Consider the following 16,967-nt stretch of genomic DNA (forward strand, 5'->3'; position numbering starts at 1 on the left):
CCTTGTCGCCCTGGCGACGTGACGTCATGGCATCCTTTTTTGCTAGGCTCCATTCTGAACGAGGGACTGGTCACGGTCTCTCGGCTGCCATAGAAACCACAGGGATGAATCACCGGTCTGGTTAACGTCTTATTCAAACGTCTTACTTTCATCGTCGGGGAATCGAGGGTTGTATCGACGATGAAAGGTAGTATTTACCAGAGACACCGGCAGATGAGTGGTGTGAGAGAGACTGACCGGACTCAGTAGCGGGGAATGACGAAGCATTTTGTCCCGTTCCCACTATGAAAAGTCGGTCACGTGCACGTGATGAAATAGGCTACTGGGCAGCTGTAGATTACAAGTCAGAATAGACCTAGTCAAAATAACACAGTAGTAATGTGATTGGCAGACTGGTCCCTCTCATCGTGTGACCGGGTCCTGTTGGACTGCATGGTCTATACAGGCAAGAGTTTTATAACCAGCCCTCCTCTGTGCATCGATCTGTAAAGGACTGCAGACCGGATCGCCTATGGATGAAGTGTGTGTTTGTGTGTGTGTGCACGCGCGCGCGTCCATATGCATAGATGCAGCACTGTTATGTAAGAAGTCATGAAACGAACATGGCACGTTCCCATGGAGACAGGCTGTTCTGCTGCAGAACTGGCCAGATGAATTGTACGCTTGCATACACCGCAATATGAAATAGGCTAAAGTAGCCTAGATAAATTAGCTTACAGTAGATCTCATAATAAAATAAGAGCATGCTATATTTTAATTAGACCTAAGATGAATGTTTCTGGTATATTATTTTCTATTCTACTCCTCTCCTCTCCTCATGTCACAGCACATCAGACTGAGAACAAGGCTACGTGAGGGAGGATGCGTAGGCTACAGTAGTGAAACATGGGAAATCCCTGCAGTGCAGTATGAGTGAAAGTAGGAAGGACCGCTCGTTGGCCAACATGATTTCTTCACACGCTGCAAGTACCCTCTTGCATTTCGTCCTCTTTGATTGGGGTTTGATCTCTGCATCGTAAAGCAAGATTGGATACAGGCTGGTCCTGATCCAACATGTAGGCTAAAGGGAAGTTTCTCTATCTAGCTATCTATGTATCTATCTATTCAAATCAAATTTGCTTTATTGGCATGAATGTTAAAAGGACAGTATTGCGAAAAGTTCAAAGAAAATACAAAAGAACAATTCAATTCAAATAAATAAATAAAATAAAATAAATACAGTAAACACGTGTGTTTAAATAGAAATAGATAATAGAAATAGAATAGAATAGATAAATAAAAAACAATCTAGCTAGCTAGCTAGCTAGCTATCTGTTGGCTACGTGAAGTGGAAAAAAGGTGCCAGTTCTCTATATTTATAATGGGTTCAATGGGGTTTATAATAGGTCACACTATTTTTGGATAGTTTGCAGATAGTTTAAAGAGTATTTGTTTCACAAATAAACCTTTCCTCATATTACACAACTATGGTTAGGGTTAGGTTAGGTTTGGGCACAAAACACATCTTGATGAGGTCATGTCAGTGTATTCATTAAAGCCTTAAAGAGGTGGTATTATGCTTTTTGTCTTTTTCCCTCTCCTTTATTGAGTTATATACCTTTTTTGTGCATGTAATAGGTTTGCAAAGTGAAAAGGCCCATTTGTAGTCAAGCCATTTCCCTTTAAATGCGCCTCATATAACTCTCACCAAGCAGCTAGTCCTACATGCCCTCAAAAACACTGGTGGAAAATACTGAGCTGCAGCACACACCTCTCCTCTCCCTTCCAAACACTAGCTACCCTCCAGGCAGTCAATGGACATAAAGTTGTTACTCTGATGTAGAGACAGAGCTCAGATATAACTTTATGGATGAAAGATGTTTTTGTTACAAATTAATAACTCACTCGCTGAAATTATTGCTCCAGTCTGTGTTGCCAAGCTTTTGGCAGGGGTCTGCAGCATGTAGCCTACAGCTGACAGGAAGCGTCTTTACCAAGCGGGAAGCTTCCGGTCTACAATATGAAGCCAATGCGGAAGTCCCTGAAGCCTGCATTCTATTGAAAATCCAGCAGGGGGCGACTCTTCTGGTTGCAAAAAGAAGTCCAACTCCATTAGAAATAATGGGAAAATTACCCTACTTCTCAGCTGAATAATTACCCCAGTAAACACTTTCCTGATGAGTTTATGGTCTCAGTCGCTATTTTCAAGTCTTCTTCAATACAAAATGTTGTTCATTTAGTAAATTATGGTCCCATTAATTTTAAAATAGACCACAAAGCAGAGTATGTTTCAGGGCGGGATTATCTATGATTGACAAGTCGTTACCATGGCGACCTGTCAATTAGGCTAGAGCCGACTCGTGCCCTCGGCACTGTGTAAATTTAACCATCACCATTGAAAAAGCTTATTAGGAGTTGGCTGTTCACTTTCTTTGGTGAGTACATTTAGTTTTAAGACTGTTGTTCGCTAGACAAAGTTTTCAGCCCTGTTAAAATGACTGAGTTACAGATGCACCTAGCTAAGCAAGCTGTTAGCTGTTAGCTCCAATGTATGGTCACTTCCGGGCACTTCCTGGTTGCAAAAACTCGACATTGCGGCGCCCTATCAGCCAAACTCGAGGCTTCAAAACGGCAGTCCACAAACCAACTGGTGACACCACGATGACTACGTCCATTTCTTATATACAGTCTATGGTCTTTACCGGCTTCTCATAGGCCCGCCCTTCACTGCTTCTGATTGGCTAGTAGTCCTTACCTGGGAACTGCACATGTGCAACTCCCAACAAAGATCATTTAGAGGCAAGATGTATCACTTCATAGCTAAAACAAAGCCTTCTACGCAGATTGAAAAGAGGAGCTGCAGCAATGCGCAGTATGAAAAAAAAAAGTTTTTTGAAAATTAAACCATGTAAACCTGTTCTGGTACAACCCATAAATAGGATTTTGAACCTGAAAATGACCTAACTCTTTAAATTAACTCCAGCGGGAAAGTTACAGCAGTTTAAGAAATAGGCTACACATCCAAAATAATAATTTGAAAGTCTTCATTCATTAAATTCTTAGGCAAAAATTGTCTAAATGGTGGCAAGTCTCTATGTCTGTGAAGATTCTCAGTCATCCAGGTCATAGTTATCCAAAGAAGGTTAAAGTCAAGGGCAACTGGCCTTGGTTGAAGACACTAGAAGACTTTTTGTCCAGGGTGTGAACTACGGGGGAGCCAGGGGGAGCTTAGCTCTCCTAAATAAGACATCAGCTCCCCTAAAAGCATGATTTGTGATATTTTGGGGGGTCTAAAATATTGACAGCATGCTTTATTGTTGTGTGAAACCTAATTGTAGCAAAATGGCTACATATGATAATAATATTAATAATTATATTGTTCTTTTTATAATAATAAGACAATTATGCCTGATACTTTCACAGTCAGCCCAGTTTGCACACTGGTTTCATCCCTCATCCAAGGGACTTTTTCAGTTCTGACTGTCTGGTAGGGAAACTAAGCTATTTAACCTCAGTGGGGTTGTTTGCCAGGCTCGTCGATACCGCTGGTTCATTAGTGCTCCTGGATGTTGTAAAGACAGTCGTTATGGTCGTTAGGGCTCCCTGAGGCCAAGACTGAACGACCATTGTTGGCATATTCACCTGAGGCCAATAGGTTACGTTTGTTGAGTTTACTGGGAAGTGATGAAAGGACCGCATTGTAAGTGGGGGATAAGTGGTGGCATAGACCACCTCCTCTGTTCAGCGACGGCTTCTCAAACCTCTGTCCAAAATGTGCACCTTGTGGTCTTCAAATGAGTGTCCTCTGTCCTTCAGATGTAAGTAAACTTACATCAAGAGTCTTGACCTGAGGCGTTGGCCCTTCAGTGTTGAGCCATGCATTTGTGTAGTTGTTGTTTAGTCTCCCCAATATAGAGGTCTTCTTGTTTTCTTGTGTTTGGGTGTGCGGTCTTTGGGGTGTACCAGCATCTGTCTTAGCGTGTTCTTGGGTTTAAAAAACACAGGGATGTTGTATTTGTTGAAAATCCTCCTGAATTTCTCTGATACTCCAGACACGTATGGAATCACAATTTAGTTGCGTTTGACCTTCTTTTCCTCATCCTCTGTAGTTTTGTTCTTCCTGGATCTTGTGGCTGTTTTCACAAAGGACCATCATTTAGGGTATCTACAGGCTGTAAGTGCCCCCTTCAGGTGGTTCTGTTCCTTCTCTCTGGCTTGGGTGCTTGTTGGTATGTTTTCTGCTCTGTGGTGCAGTGTTCTCATGACCCCTAGCTTGTGCTCCAGTGGTTGGTGTGAATCGAAGAGTAGGTATTGGTCTGTGGTGTGTGGGCTTTCTTTGAACACCAATTTGCAGACTCCTGTCCTCTTCAAAGTGTACAACGCAGTCCAAGAAGGCCAAACTGTTAATGTGGACATCTTCTCGTGTGAACTTGATGTTGCTGTCCACAGAGTTGATGTGTTCTGTGAAGGCTTGCACTTCCTGGTTTTTAAATTTGACCCAGGTGTCGTCCACATACCTGTACCAGTGGCTCGGTGCTGTTCTTCTGAAGGAGTTGAGGGCTATGCTCTCCACTTCTTCTATGTAGATGTTCGCCACAATAGGGGATACTGGTGAACCCATGGCACAGCCATGCTTCTGTCTGTAGAATCCTCTGTTGTATTGGAAATAGGTGGTGTTTAGACAGAGGTTGAGTAATTTGCAGATCTGGTCAGGGCTGTTGTCCAGGGTGTTGTCTTGTGTTAGCCGTTTCCTTACCGTTTCTACTGCTTCTATGGTGGGGATGCAGGTGAACAAAGAAGTCACGTCATAGGATGGTTTCATCTGGGTCCAGTTTCAGTCTTCGAACTTTGTTTGCAATGTCAATGGAGTTTTGGATGTGGTTTGGCGTGTTTTCCACCAAGGGAGCTAAAATGGTAGAATGGTATGTTGTAGGTGACCGTGTTAATGCTGCTGATAGTTGGCCTGAGTGGGGCTCCTTCTTTGTATCTTGGGTAGTCCATATATGCATGGAATGGCTTCTCCAGGATACAAACGGTAATATTGTTCAGGGGAGATGGTGTTGTCTTTCTGTAGCTGTTGTAGACATTCTATGGCCTTTTTCTTGTATCCGCTGGTTGGGTCTCGCCTCAGTGTGTTTGTGTCCATTAGTAGTATGTTGACCTTGTTCTGGTAGTCCGCTGTGTTAAGGACTACCGTGCATCTTCCTTTGTCAGCAGGTAGGATAGTGATGTTTTGATTCTTGTTCAGTGATGTCACAGCCTTCCTTTCTTGGATGGTGAGGTTGGAAGGGGAAGCCTTCGCATTAGAAAGGATGAGGGACGAAACGTCTTCTAGTATCTTCAACCAAGTCCAGTTGCCCTTGACTTTAACATTCTTTGGATGGCAAGTCTCTAATTTTTTAATGCTAAGTAAGCTACTAACTCGTCAATAATCATAACCATTTGTGCATAACTGTTCAGTATTTCCAAAGTTTGCTGTAGCACATCAACCTTTTTTAATGTCGCGCCCCATCCAGGTTGTGATTGGTCAGTTCATGAAAAATGACACATGAGCACTTTGCCTTTATGAAAAGTTGAACATGTCTAAACAAAAGGCGCCTGATAGTGGTGGTATGAAGTCATCAGGCCAGGATACTTTCTCTTCTTCCTACTCTGTCCCCAGCGACAAAGAAGAGCAGGCAGGAGAAACGGGAACAGGTAACGTAGTGCCTCCTGGGTAATGCAGTTCATTTAGGGCCATATTAAAAGCCTTGAGAACCTGATATGAAGAGAGCAGAAAATAGGACAGGCAGCTTGTAAGCTGAGAAAATGACCACCAAAGAGTATAGCCTACCTGTAAGTATTCTACCAGCCCACTTCAAGCACTGATTTATAGGCTAATAGCCTACCTTAAATAGCCTAAAATTAAAATAAGACTCACCAAAGTATTTATGTACAATGCTAAAGTTATATAGAAGGCTATTTCTGATTCTGATACTTTTACAAAGTGTGTTTAAAGAGGTGGTATTATGCTTTTTGTCTTTTTCCCTCTCCTTAGTGAGTTATATCTCTTTTTTGTACATGTAATAGGTTTGCAAAGTGAAAAAGCCCAAAGTCCAGCCCAAAGGGAGTTCCATCTCCCACAGAAAACACTGCTCTGAACCGCTTGAAAACAGCTCGTTTGTAGTCCAGCCATTTCCCTTCCTTCACTGTGACGTCACAATGAAAACGTGTCATAAAGCTTGCCAAGTGGCTAGCGGGGGGTCAGGCACGCCCTCAAACCAAGCTAGTCTGAGCAGAGGCCTTTGTTTGGGCTTCCATTGTAGAAATGTTGTACCTGTAGGGCTAGCAACAGAAAGTTTTATATTTTACAGTTTTCGTATGTAATTTCATCACTAAATCCACTTCTGAGAAGTTTTAATGTGAGAAATAAACTGTGTAGATTTCGAATATTGACCATTTTACGAGATGGCAGAACAAAAATGTGCCAGCCGCCCGCTCACAGAGCCCTCTGCTCCCGCTGTCACACAGACCACTGCAGCAACAACGGCAGAGGAAAACACAGCTGTAAGGTTTTCTTACCGCTTATCTGTCTTTACATTCTGAGTAATGTTGAAATGTTTTAACTTAAAAAAGAGAAAGCTGTGTGGATCGCTGGTGTGCGTGTCGCATTGAACATTATGTCGCGCCAGTTGTGTGTGGTGTCGCTATGACAACACGCTACATACTATCTCTGGGTACTGTCTGCAATGGAAAACGAAGCAGGGCCGAGTAGAGTCGAGTCTATCGATTTGCGCTATGGTAGCATTTTGCGGCAAGGCAGCATAGATCGTCAGAACACCGGCAACAGTTCAACGTCCTAAAAGACGATGCAACTCCGACTCTGTTTGGGCCTGGAAATTCACAATCACAACCTGTAAGTATGCTTTATTGGTTGTGAATTATATTTAAAATAAACATGGCAATGTAACTTCACACACTGTTCAAGTGCGAAGTTGTTGTAAACGTTGGCTAACACAGCTAAAGTTATAGCTATAATAATAATGTTACACCCGAAGTGAAAGCTACTGAGCAAATGTTCAAATTGTTTGGCCAATTTTTATGTAAAATTTAGTTGAAATATGGTGACTTTTGTAGTGGTTTACGGTAAGATGTGGAAAAATTATGTGTGGTTGTGAGTAACTTATACCATCTGCTAGGTTACGGTTGCAGTCTGAAGCGGATGTTTCTTACGACCCGCCCTTCTCTGCTTCTTATTGGCTAGTAGTCCTTACCTGGGATCTGCGCATGTGCAACTTCCAACAAAGATTTTGTACAAGTAAGATGCATCACTCTGTAGCTCAAGAGCAGAGCGTACAACACATAGGGTGAAAAGAGGAACTGCAGCAATGTGCAGTATGAGGAAAACATGGTGTTTTTTGAAAATTAAACCATGTAAAACTGTTCTGGTACAACCCATATAATCATTATACCACCTCTATAGCATAATACCACCTCTTTAAAGTGTGCCCATGTTTTTGCTTTAGTTTTCTTTGTTTTCTTTCTTGTTTTTCTTGTTCTGTGAATGACAAAATCCAATACAAAGTATTTAGGAATTCTGAGTGGGCTAATTAATGTAATTGTGAACTACCTGCTCAGGACCAGAAGTGAAATTATGGTGCCATCTCCTGGACAAACCACCATGTTGCACACCAAGCTTGGTGTGCAATCTTCCTGTTAAATGTTACAGGTTTTCTTGACACACATACAGTTTCTTTTCTGAATGCAACCACTAAATGTTCTTCTATTTCTGAAACTATTAACACCAGCCAGTGCATTTACATTTGGTATTTATTAACTATTTGGTAATTAACTGTAAGTGCTGTACAGCCCTGGTACTGGTTCAGTAATGCACTGTAATAATAAGGATGTATCACTAATTTATAGCCAATCAAACCTTTTTGTAGAATTGCAAGATATCCAGTATCTGGTGGAAGGGAAGGGGTACTGTTCACACAGCAGCAGACCAGCATATGTCAACTGCATCACACTCTACAGGACCACATGCTGGCAGATAACACAGTATTTCTAAACATGAACAGAGTGAGTCTCTCTGCAGCGGATGAAGCAGCTGCACAAGAGTCCCTTTTGAAAGAAACTCAGATCCTGTAAAACTACTGAAGAATATCAGAGATGGGGACTTGAGTTAGAGACTCGGACTCGAGTGCGACTTAAATCGCACACACAGTGACTTCAGACTCGACTTCAGACTCGTCCTCAAAAGACTTCAGACTTGACTCGGACTCAAGGCGCGGGACTCGTGAACAATGTTTATTTATTAGCTAATGTCCGATGAGCTTACCGTTATTCCCCTTAACTTATTTACGTCCCGCTGGCTGCTATCACGTTAATTATTCCCGTTGTCTAGGTTACAGGTTTATTGTTGATCATGTAACCTTACAGTTTAATTTAGTTATAAAGTTACACTGGTTTGAGAGTCTGCAGGGTGTGTTGACTTACAGTAGTTTAAGCTGTCATTGATTGCATTGAACGTTATGGTTGTGCTCTGTAAGTTAAAAACAGGTTACAGCTTTACTTTGAGAGTCTGGGGGATGTGTTGACTTACAGTAGTTTATAAGCTGTCATTAACTGCATTGCACATTACATGGTTGTGCTCTGTAAGTTAAAAACATGTTACAGCTTTAATATTGACCATGTAATTATTTAGTTAACTTACACTGGGTTTGAAAATCAACAGTGTTTGTTGACTTACAGTCATGTATAATCATTGTCAATCGTGTCATTAATTGTAGACGCATTGTACATTAGGCTACATGGTTGTGCTCGGTAAATGAAAAACAGGTTACAGTTACAGAATTCCTTATAGCTATGCAGTTTTATTAGAAACCTGGATTGACTTGGACTCTATCTCAAAGACTTGTGAGCATCTCTGAAGAATATACAACCATACTTTACACATTTGGGCACCTGTGTGTGTGTTTTACTGTATTACATGCATGACAAAACTTTATTGCTAACTGGTCTGCACACAAAAAGCAAAAGCCACAACTGTTTTTCGTTTATACTATCAGTGTGTAGTTGCTTCTTGGTATGCTTATTTAAATATGGTTTGTGTGGACTGTACTGATGCAAAAACAGGTTTTAAAAGAGTTTGGCCAGAACTGTTTGCCTTTGCCATATGTATAATGTTTAGCTTTTTTTGGTAAAGGTTAGTGTGTAGAATTTTACAAAAATAACCTTTAGTTTAAAAAATTGTGCCTAACCAATCAGAAAAAAATTGTGGGGAATCCACTTCATCACCTTCTTAGCACAGCAGAAGTCTTGTGTGTTAACACTTTTTCATTTGTTTAACACATTTTCACGCCCTTTTTTAAAAAACTAAACTAAACCCAAACTATTGGATTACAGTCTTTTTAAGACTGTTTAAACACAATTTTGATAACAGGGCTAATTTTTTCAAAACTCAAACACAGTTCACAAACCACATGCACAAGTAGCAGAATACCTGAGATCTTTTGAAAAATGATCTACTTCAATCAAAACCATCACAAAACTCACTTTGTTTAAAACAGTTACACACTGCATTGATCAATCTAAAACACTTTTAGCATTTCTACTTTTCTAATGATATAGTTTGGGCTTGATCTTTTGTAGAAATATTGTTAGGGCTAAATATATGAATATATTGACAACAACACACAAGGCTATAATGCATAGTGATGAATATGTATATCTCTTCACAATTAGGCATCTGTCAAAACATCCTTACAGTGCATTTTGCCCTGAAAATTCCACACAAAAAATACAGCACATAATAAACACACAAAAAAAATAATTGTGGAGACAAAGAAAACAGAAACCTATAACAGAAAAATCTTCTTCCATGGCGAATCTATCCTTGCACAGATGTCGCAGGCTTCCTCCGTTGCTTGAATGAGTGGTACTCTGGAATAAGGCTGGAGATCAAAAACCTTCAACCTCTATGCCGGAAAAAAAAAATCCTGGTGGTGGTGGTATTGCAAAAAAAATTGAGGATACTGATGAAATCAGTTCTGGACCACAGCAGAGACATTAACTGATAATGTCACTGTGAAAGAAAAAAGAAAACATATATTCACAGCTGATAGAAAATGCTTGCATAATTATAAATTTGTAATGCACCTGTGTGAAACTCCTTTGCACAACTCTTCAATCAGCAGTCAGTCCTTAACCACTTCTGTGTTTTTATTTGCAAACATGGATCAAAGAGGCCAAAGGCCGAACAGAGAGTGAGAAGCAGACATGCCTGAGGAATAGGAGTTCACAATAAGAAGAGAAAATAAAGTTCAAGTTTCAAATGCAATTTGGGCAACAATTATTGAGCATGCCATCAATCATTGCTTTAGCACCATGCCATCTATTTACATTTACTCATTTAGCTGATGCTTTTATCCAAAGCGACTTACAATTGCTATGCATGTCAGAGGTCGCACGCCTCTGGAGCAACTAGGGGTTAAGTGTCTTGCTCAGGGACACAATGGTGGATGGGTCATATTGTAAGAAATCTTTGTAGAAATCTTTTCAGCCACTGTGACGTTTAAAAGAGGCGTGACATGCAGCTGGACCAACCCATGGCAGGAGCAGGACTCTGCAGTGTTTATGTTGTATTCATAATTTGTATTCGTTAAGCATGCCCTTCACCGTTTGTGTAGCGCCTCATAAAGTTGTTCTAACCACATTCCTTTATGTAATTAGAGGTAAGTGCTAGGGCGCTATAAGCACAGTCAAAGCGTTTAGGCTTGGAACTCACGCTCATGAAGGCTGATTCAAAAAACTTATATCCACACGTTTGGGGGATCGAGCTGAATATCGTGGTATAGGCCACGCCCATTACCGCCTAAAGTTTTTTTTCCGCTACATCGCGAAAACTGAAAAACCTATTTTAATTAACTTCTCCGAAGCCGCAAGTCCCATCGACAACAAGCTTGGCATGGATAATCTCTGGACCAAGCTGATCAAAGTTTGTAGAGGAAATTTTGATCCGACAAAAAATGTCGCAATGACAAATGTTTGCCAAAAAAGCTAAAAACTGGAAATTATGTCATATCTTCACTTTTGAATGGCCGATCGACACCAAATTTGGAGCATTAATGTGGGACACCCCCCTGAGGGCCTGTGCAAAATTTGGTGCAACTCACCCCTAGGTGGCGCTATTTAATTCGAAAAAATTGTTCCTCTATAACCACAAGTCACATTGACATGAAACAAGAGCCGAATTGTTCAGCCTGGACCCCTTACTACAGGCACCAAAGTTCACCCAAATATGCCCATAGGTGGCGCTGTTATTGCAGATTAAAGATGGCAAAAAAATCCCATTGACTTACATGCATTTTATATCTCCATAACCACAAGTCCGATTGACACCAAATGTGGGAACCAAATTGTTCCCCATGGACCCCCGATGACACCTGAAAGATTTTGTGCAATTTGGCCAAAAGGTGGTGCTATAATCGAAGCTCCAATCATTCATTCATTTCAATGGGATTTTCAACCAAAGGACGTTTTGCAACTACGGCCCACTACATCACACATTCATAAACCTTATGTCTACGTGTTTGGGGGATGCTGCCGATTCGTATGGTATAGGACACGCCTCTGTGCAATGACGTTTTCATTTCGCTAAATTAAAAAAAACTATTTTAATTAACTTCTCAGATCGGCACGAAACTTGGCACGGATCATCTCTGGACCGAGCCGATAAAAGTTTGTACAGGGAATTTTGATCCGCTAAAAAACGTCAGAATTATAAGCTGAGAAATGTTTGCGCAAACGCTAAAACAGGATGTCATGTCACATCTTACGTTTGCAACTGCCGACCTACACCAAACTCGGAGACCTTATGTGGCACGCCCTCCCAAAGGGATGTGTGAAAATTGGCGTCAATCAGCCTCTAGGTGGCGCTATTAATTGGAAATCAAATAACACTCCCATAGACATACATTCATTTCAGATCTCCATAACCGCAAGCCCCGTTGATTTATAACTGCTCATTTATTCTCCACTTATAACTGGACCCCGCTTATAACTGCTTGCAGTTGTAGTTTCACTTTGATATCACTGATGTTGTTGAATGTGATGTGTGGATGGACAGCAGGATTGTAAAAATGAACACTGAATAGCGGCTGGGTGAAGCGCCTCTCCAGAGACGCTGTGCGCATTTACGCTCGAGCAACAGCAACATAAATTAATATTTAAATCTTCCGATGCGCCGACAGGATCAGTCAAGATCTAATGTTAATTCATGATCTGTGTTCTTCTACACATCCAAAAGCTCTCACACACAGTGCAGGTTCATACAGAGAAACTGTTTGGAGTAAAGCAGCCGTCCTCCTGATCAATGCTGAGCTCCATCAGAGCATCATGGATTATAGGCTTATGAGTTCCGTTAATGTACGAGCCGATCTGTGCATCACACCAATTCAGATGCTTTTGCAATTTCTGTCGTGATGCTGACTTTTTGAGGTCATAGTTAGCAAACTTTGTTCGAAGTACAACTAATTAGCAGTTAGATAACGTTAACATAAACGTACACTGTTGGTGTCGTCTGCCTTTCAACCGTTGCAGGTTTGCAATCGTAGAAAGTACAGTGAGAAGGCCCGTGTCATGTACAGGTATTATGTTCAAGTAGTTGGATTTGCTAACTTTCACCACAGTTAGTAGCCAACGAAAAGGATAACCTTAGCTAGCTAACTACATAATAAGGTAGGCTGACACTAGCTTTAATTACTTATTATTATTTTGTAGGACAGGCTTCTATGGATGAAGACAGCCCTGACTTCGTCCCGTCTGTGTTTTCCTATAAACGGCAGAATGACAGGCCTGTGGAAAAGCTGGAGAGGTAGGTGAAATTGAGTTTTCTTAATGTGGCTAGCTGAGTGTTACCATAGGCTGTAACTCGTGTGTGCAGTCTTCCTCACTAAAATCTCTGTCTTCTCTGTTTTGTTCTGCTTTTCTAAGGCTGGAAAGAAAAAGGAAAAGGGAATGTTCAACAGTGGAGCAACAGGCTTCTTGCCATGGTAAGAACATTGAAAATGTTTTATGCACAGTACAATGTTTTTGTCATACATACATTTATCAAACTGCTTTGTCATTTGTTTTTCACAAATGTCTTCCAGCTAATGATGATCCAGTGACACCAGAGGAAGCAGTGGAAGAAGCTGGTCCCTGAAGCAGCATACAACAGTCTCAGTGAGAAGTATGATCAACTCAACACTGAATATGTCAACTTAAGAAAAGACTTTTACCAACTTAAAGAGGAGAATGAAAGACTGAAAGAGGAGCTTCAGAAATCACACTTCTCATTCTCCACGATCAAAAACAATGCTGCAAACTTTCTGTTTCTCACTGGGTTAACTTCAGTCATCTTCAGTTGGTTAATGTCAAAAATTAAAGACAGTGTGCAGAAGCGAACTGAAAGTCTCATGCTAGAAGATCATTTATTAGTCGTTCTTATGAAACTGAGATTGGGGCTCAGTAACAGAGATATTGCATATAGGTTCAAAGTTTCTGAAAGCACAGTGTCAAACATTCTAAGGTCCTGGTTGCCTGTAATTGCAAACATCTTGAAATCCATTATTAAATGGCCAAGTAAAGGTGCTGTCCTTAAAAATATGCCCAAAAGTTTCAGGCGACATTTCAAGAGATGCAGGTGTATAATTGACTGTACAGAGATATTCATAGAGAGATCTACTAACTTGACTGCCAGGGAACCTGGTCCAATTACAAGCATCACAACACTGTTAAGTACCTGGTGGGAATAACACCTGCTGGGGCAGTTTCATTTCTGTCCACGGGTTGGGGTGGGAGAGTGTCAGATAAGCAGATAACACTTGAATCAGGATTTTTGCACTTGTTAGAGCCCAAAGATGAAATCTTAGCGGACAGGGGGTTTTTGATCAGGGATGAACTTGCTGCTTATGGTGCCACTTTGTGTATACCAAATTTTACCAAAGGAAAGAGTCAGTTACCTGCTTGTGAAGTAGATTCATCCAGACAACTGTCACGTGTGAGAATTCATGTAGAGAGAGTTATAAGCAGATGGAAGAGTTTAAAAATTTTGCATTCTGTTATTCCTATTTCCCAAGTTAGCCTTTTGGATGACATGGTGATTGTGTGTGGTGCTCTTACCAATTTGTGTAAATCTGTGGTACCCAGAAAAGAGAGAGTATGTCGTGTATGAAATATCAGTGTTGTGTGTACAACAATGTACTGATGATTTATATGCTTTTCACTCTAATTCAATTGAGAATTGTTTTTTTTCTAAACTATTGATTAATTGTGAATCATCTGTGATTGTATATACATTGTTGTTTTTTAAGAACCTGGTAAGAAAGAATAATTAAATACAGAAGTTTTATAATTAATTTGCAGTGTTCAGAATTTATTTCTAAAAAATATTTACATCTTAATACTACATTGTACTGTTATCTCATTCTTAATTTACAGGAATCATACTTTAAAATATCTCTTATGCCATTACATACATACATTTCCATACCCAATACCTTATCCACCACATTGAAGGTTTAACTGTTTTTGTATTTTAGCCCAGTTCACTAACATGTAGCAGTAAAATAGTACTTATTCCCTGCTGAAATAGAAGCATATATCTCTTCATGGCTAACCGTGAAGATAGACACAGGTGAGTCTGGTGTATTTATCTACAGCAACTGCAGTGCCAGTTCTGTAGCCTCCTCTTAACTTGTGCACAACTATAATGAAAGAAGTTTTTGCACATGCTACACTCAATCATTTTACCAAACTCTGGCTTTTCACAGGTGTTACAAAACACTGGTGGTTGAAGGGCAGGATCTTGGCTGTGGGTTAGAAGTTCTGGCAGAATGAAAGATACAAAACATTGCTTCGCTTTAGGTAAATCCTTCTGCAAGAGCTCTTCATCTCTTGGGATGCGATTTACAACCAGCTCCTGAGTTGTCCACACCACAAAATCACAGTACTGGACATTGCAGGCAAACATGTGCAGTTGAACCTGGTGGTAGTACTGGTGTGTCTTCTTTAGTTGGAATGTTTTGTCAAGGCAGAAATCCTTGGTGACTGTCACACCCTGTAGGCCTTCCCTGTATTTATATGGGCATTTGATTTTCAAGACCCCTTCCCCACAGCAGGAACACACAACTTTCCCATCTGGAGATGCGCCTAGGTGCGGTTCATCAGGTCGAATCACAAAACCACATGGACTAACCGTACCATTTTGATGGGTTTTGTTGAGCTCTTTGGTGTAACACTCCCTAGCAATTTCCTCTTTGTCTCTTCCCCATACAGCTGCTTCAACCTGTATGTTGGTGTCATTGTAGCGCATGATTTTGTCCAGGGTGGTTTTGTGCAGATGGTCACCTTTACATACAGTATAAAATGTTGTGCTGGTAATCCTGCCTGCCCTGTGAGTGTGCCAGTCTTGGGACTTTGCCTGCAGTTTTGTGATAGTCTCAAGTCTCTCACACTGATCTGGGTGGATGTTCCTTCTCATGTTGAGATAGGCTTCCTCACATTTCTCTCTGATGTCCCCATGTGTGTGCTGTCTGAGCGTAGGGTTGTACAAGGCTGTGAGCGGCTCTGGCAACTCTGGAGGATGCTCTAGCTCAGACTCAGAAGCTGTGTCAGTGTCACTGTTTTCTATGCTGGTAAGAACAGCAGCGTCAGGGGCAATCGAATACAGTTCCTGGATGTCTTCATCTGTGAGTTCTAGAAGATAACATAGGACAACAATATTTAACGCACTTTAATGTGTGTATGTATGCATATTATATGATTGTGTTATAATATATTGTATTGCTTTCTTGGTTGTCTCATATCTGGTATGTAAAATGTGTTGAGATTCAACTAAGCACTTCAAAGTTTGACTGGACATTTGAGAATGAATCTTCACCTACCAGAATAGCTCTGACCTGGTCAGGTAGTAATTGCAGCTTAATTCTTAACTCTTAACTCAACAAACCCTCATCTACTCTTGTACATGCCTCTAGCACTGCTATTGAACCTCCTGACTTTGGCTGGAACTGCTGCGGTCAACTGTCTTTTAGGCCTCTGGAAGTTGATCTCCCTAATTCTGGCTGGTTTGACCTCTCTCTTCGTCTGTTTCCAGAGACATTCTCCTGATGTGCCTGCTGGCTGCTCGGTCCTCCCCATCCTAACATACAGCTCCACCTTAAATAGCACTGCGACTGCATGGCTGCAGCAAGACCCTAGACTGTTATGTCAGATGGAAAATTAAACTGAGTGATAACTTGTTGCTCATCTCATAGCATAGCTAACACAACAACATCACTAACACACCAACATAGCTAAACACAACATAATGATGGAACATAACTATTAACAACAAACGTTTTTTTCCATTTAAATTCAATATCAAATGTGATCTTTCTAATCTTATATTAGCTAAGTTACTCACCCAGCCATGCAAGTGCAGTTCGCGGTCAAGACGTAGTTGTTTCTTCTGTTTACAATGACCCAAACCTGGTACATGGTCGTCTTCTGGCTTTGGCGCTGGCTAGGCAGAACTTCGGATCGTACGACACAAAACTCATCTGTTAAATCTTTGTATTTTAAGTCTTGTACATGACCATTCAGTACGTAGTTATAGGCATCTAAGGATTTATACGCCCTCAGTTTGTCTTTACTATACACGCTCGGTTTCTCTATCAGGTAGGTGTAGATGTCAGGCCACTCTACCGGAGGTAATCCTGTCAGTTCCTCCATCCATTGAGTGAGTGTGTAGGGGTCGACCAATCTGGTTCCGTCCGTTAAAGTTAACTTTTTAAAATAATTATCGCGGTCCCGGACAGTGAGTGACCTTACATATTCAGAGAAAATCGGATTTTCTCCATCCATTGTTGAAAAAAAAAAAAAGCTAACAAAATTTGCTGGCTACCGTTGTTGAAGTATTCAGGGGAATCTTTCTGCCTCCAGCTATGCCCCGCCCACACAAATACGTCACAATGTTTACCAAC

General features: G+C 40.9%; 2 long non-coding RNA genes across 2 annotated transcripts; one reads left to right on the forward strand and one right to left on the reverse strand.

Annotated features, from left to right (window-relative positions):
- The first annotated feature begins 53 nt into the window (after positions 1 to 53).
- On the forward strand, positions 54 to 14,252 carry LOC119897950. Its single transcript, XR_005443466.1, has 4 exons — positions 54 to 187; positions 12,742 to 12,835; positions 12,955 to 13,013; positions 13,113 to 14,252. It is a non-coding gene; the product is annotated as an uncharacterized LOC119897950 (long non-coding RNA).
- Positions 14,253 to 14,356: 104 nt separating this feature from the next.
- On the reverse strand, positions 14,357 to 16,702 carry LOC119897951. The gene is made up of 2 exons (XR_005443467.1): positions 16,409 to 16,702; positions 14,357 to 15,699 (listed from the first exon to the last, which is right to left on the reverse strand). It is a non-coding gene; the product is annotated as an uncharacterized LOC119897951 (long non-coding RNA).
- Positions 16,703 to 16,967: the final 265 nt, after the last annotated feature.

This window comes from Micropterus salmoides, unplaced genomic scaffold (genome assembly GCF_014851395.1).
Source record: "Micropterus salmoides isolate LMB-PRFRI ecotype aquatic unplaced genomic scaffold, ASM1485139v1 Ms_hic_scaffold_11, whole genome shotgun sequence".
In the NCBI taxonomy this organism is placed as follows: domain Eukaryota; kingdom Metazoa; phylum Chordata; class Actinopteri; order Centrarchiformes; family Centrarchidae; genus Micropterus; species Micropterus salmoides.